At 57.6% G+C, this 3830-nt stretch overlaps 1 non-coding gene across 1 annotated transcript; it reads right to left on the bottom strand.

The window, feature by feature from the left end:
- Window positions 1-115: 115 nt before the first annotated feature.
- TRNAC-GCA (transfer RNA cysteine (anticodon GCA)) lies at window positions 116-187 on the bottom strand. Its single transcript has one exon. It is a non-coding gene; the product is annotated as a tRNA-Cys (tRNA).
- Between the last annotated feature and the right edge of the window lie 3643 nt (window positions 188-3830).

The raw sequence follows: 3830 nt of genomic DNA, 5'->3' as shown, positions 1-3830 counted from the left end.
GAGATGCCTGAAAAGTACCACGGTCCGGACACCACTGATGAGGAAGATATTTCCAGTCACAGCATGCGACGTCAAGAAATCCACTGTGCGTTTGGCAATAAAGGAATGTGCCAGCAGGGGGCACCCGGATTTGAACCGGGGACCTCTTGATCTGCAGTCAAATGCTCTACCCCTGAGCTATACCCCCTGGCCTGGTTGGGGATTGTCCTGACCATATGTCTCCTGGGTTGGCACGCCCTAGCATTTATAGACTTCCAGACGTGCTATTCATTCCCAGTCAGCCTATAAACACTGGCGACAACACCACAAACTGACTAGAGGCCACTCTTCGGGCTGTGACGACCCCCTTCCATTCCCCGGAGGCCCCTCGCTTGCTTGCCCAAGGCACTTTTCCACTCTCTGGACACAACCTAAGCTCCGCAATAAACTCGAGTCTCCCCCCCTCCCCTCACTCGGTACCTGATGCCGTGCTGTGAGCGTGGGTGGGTGGGTGGGGGACAGAAGAATCACGGCTGTATGAGTCGGGGAGTTCCACAATAATGCTTCACAACAAATCACCCCCAAGTTCAACGGCGTGCCCCGATAAGCGTTCCTTCTCATGCTCACGGGTCAGCAGCGTGGGTGCCAGTCAGCTGATCTCAGCAGGGCTTGAGCGGGTGGCTCTGCTTCAAGCCGTGGGTCCACCTGTGCTGGCTTTCTCTATGTATGGGGGGGGGCCGGGTCTGCCCCACAGATGTGAACGCCGGGGTCCAGGCCGGAGGAGGAGCAGCTGGCAGGGCACACTTTTCTCACGGCGATGGCAGAAATGCCAAAGGGAAGCCCCACTCTGCAAGCAGCTTTCAAGTCTGTGCTCCTGGCCCATGGGCTGGTACCTCACAGGTGAAAGCAAGTCACAGGTCTTAGCCCTATGTCAAGGGCAGGGATGCCCGCCCCACCGCTAACGGGACGACCTGAAAAGTCTCGTGGGAAAGGGCTCAGGTACAGGGATAAATGAAGTATGGTGGGGGGGGGGGCAAACCTGCCATCTCCCAGGGTCTGTGATCCTGCTCAGAGTTATTTCCATCTCTCCCACAGGCAAAATACATTCACCGCTGCCCCCAAGCCGCCCAAAGCCTCATTCAATCAGACAAAGTGCAGGGTCTTGGGATCCACATTAATCCAGGGGAGGATTCTCCTTATCCAGAGACCTAGGAGCTCCAAAGACAAGATTCCTGCTCGTCCCACCACCCGGATCCGATCGTGCAGCAGAGGCTGGCTCGTTGCAATAGACATTTACATTCAAAGACTGGGCAAGGTGGGAAGCATGCGCAGTCACAGACACTGGCTGACAGAAATCCAAATGCTAAGTACAAGTGGCCATGTCCTTTGTTCCCTGTGGTGACAGCCGCAGGAGGCCCCTTCTAGATGGCCATTTCGGTGTCTGCCAGCCTGGGCTCAATAATGTTGTGCCATTAACAAACCACCACCAAGCTCCGAGTTCCCCAATAACAAGCATCCCCCAGGAGTAGAAATGATCCTTGATCAAGCCCTGGTTCTGCTCCTGACTGTGGCTCCCGGTCCCTGGTTCGACGGGACCCTTGGCTCCACCCTCCTTGATGTCTTCCTGCTCCATCGTCCCACTTCGCACTCTCTGCAGAGCCCATTGCAAAAGCCGAGCGTGTCCTTTCAGGTGGCTGAGCGGTCCCCTCGGCTTGCTTCCCTCCCCTAGCGTGTTAGAGGCCCGGAGGTCTCTTTACTGGAACAGTCCGTCGCAGTCTCTTTGCTCCAGGATGTTAATGCTGTCGCCAATACAGTGCTGCAGAGAAATCTGGGGGATTCCTATGTATTGTATTTTCCAAAGCCCGAGCCTGCCACATTCTTTTGACACAGGCTCTCCTGTCAGCACAGCTGCAAGTACCTGGGCACATCCCATTTCTCTGGGACCACGTCTCTCATCGGCCTAAGAACACTTTGATCCAACCGAGAGGACCTACGTGCCAGCACCTTCCATCTTCAGGTGCTCTTCATAAAGCACATTCCTGCCACACAGGTGACTTGTTCTGTCCCCCCATGCCACATCTATCCGGAACCTTCTGCCTTTTGCCTCCCTCCTAAACCGATGCAGTCGTGGCGTCGCCTTTGTCCTGGAGGGAACGGTCTCATTGCCCCAGCTATGCAATCTCTCGGCTACCTGTAACGCCCCTCTATTCTGTTTACGAACCAGCCCGTTCTTTTCTGGAGTCCTGTCGTTCTCGTAGTACCTTTCCAAAAGCAGCCTGTAAAGAACGGCTCATGTGCTCGACGTCTGACCTAGAAATGTCCTCCCCCAGGTCGACCACTTGAAGCGGACTTTCCGCCTTCAGCTTCTCTTCGGCCACCCTCGTGCATCCCCGTCACAATAGTTTCTTCAGCCTTTTCCCGGATGGCTTTCCCGGCTCGCCCGACCACGGCTGCTTCCTCGTGCCGCCACGCCGTGTGGTTGAGGCATTTGTTTCGTCAGGGCTCCCCATGGAGATATCGGTTTCAGTAAGTGGCAATATTACTCCTAGTAACAAGCCACCCCCCCAAACCAGTGACACAACCCTGAGCATTTGTTCTCGTGCCCGTGGCACTGTGTGTTGAACGTGAATCAGCTGAGATCGGCGGGGCCCGGCTGGATGGGTCGGCTTCAAGCTGCGGGCCCCGCTGGCCTTGGCACCTGGGACGAATTGGGCTCAGGGTCGGGCCACGCGTGTTCACTCTGGGGCCCGGGGTGAAAGGGCAGAGCTCTCAGGGTGCTCATCTCATAGCAATGGCGGAAGTGCCTGAAGGCCCACCCGACCTCGCCAGCCGATCCGAAGCTCCCGCTTGCATCACATCCGCTGACGTCGCGTTGGTCAGGGCAAGTCACAACGTTTGCCGGTTATCCACCTGTTGGCTGTCACCTCCAGTTCCCCCTTCCTTCCGCACCTGCCGTGCCATGACGGAGCACGTTCTCCTGCTGTGGCTCCTTTCAGGGAGCACAGGGCTCCCGTTTCCAGTAGAGGGCGCTGGAGAGCTCACCCGGGGGAAAGGGGGCTCCTCGCCCTCCTCCACACCCCTGCTGTTTCTGCTCTTCCTCCCCACCCCTGGCTACGGTGTTGGTCAGTGGTGCCCTCACGTGGTGGTGCTCTGCCCCTGGCACACACCCACGGAATGAAGACCCTCGGCGACCTGGCAGACCCAACCAGGCCCGTGACCGCCCCCTGCCGACCAGCCTCAGCCCGCCTCCCTCCCGCAGCTCCAGACCTGCCGTTGCTGAGTGACTCGTCCGGGCAGCTTGCTTTCTGCTCACCTGACGGCTGTGACCAGGGGCGGTGGGGGAGACCAGTGGGTGGGCCGCACCCACGCCTTCCCTCTGAGGCTGGCACCGTTGCTCCGGGGAGGGTCTCTCCTTGGAAACTGGTGTTTGCTTGGGTCCCTCACTCCTAGGGCATCCTTCTGACCTCCCTTGGAAGCCTTGTGTGTACTCTCCTTCCATAGCATACTGATCCTTTCTACTAAACCTCCTGTGTTCAAAGTACTGTGTGGTTTCTGTCTCCCGACTGGTCCCGACTGATTGATCCGTGAGGCCGAGCCCAGAGCAAAGTGGGTTCGGGGCCCTCTCGCCTCTGGGGGGAGACCGAGAAGTCAGCGCAGAACAAGCAAGCATGGACACAGAGAGAGGTGAAGGATTGGGGCTGCAGAGTCAACCTACCCTTCCCTCCACACGCCTCAGGAGATGCCTGAAAAGTACCACGGTCCGGACACCACTGATGAGGAAGATATTTCCAGTCACAGCATGCGACGTCAAGAAATCCACTGTGCGTTTGGCAATAAAGGAATGTGCCAGC

The sequence above is a fragment of the Cynocephalus volans genome, chromosome 6 (genome assembly GCF_027409185.1).
Source record: "Cynocephalus volans isolate mCynVol1 chromosome 6, mCynVol1.pri, whole genome shotgun sequence".
NCBI classification, from domain to species: domain Eukaryota; kingdom Metazoa; phylum Chordata; class Mammalia; order Dermoptera; family Cynocephalidae; genus Cynocephalus; species Cynocephalus volans.
This window is presented reverse-complemented; position numbering and strand designations above follow the sequence as displayed.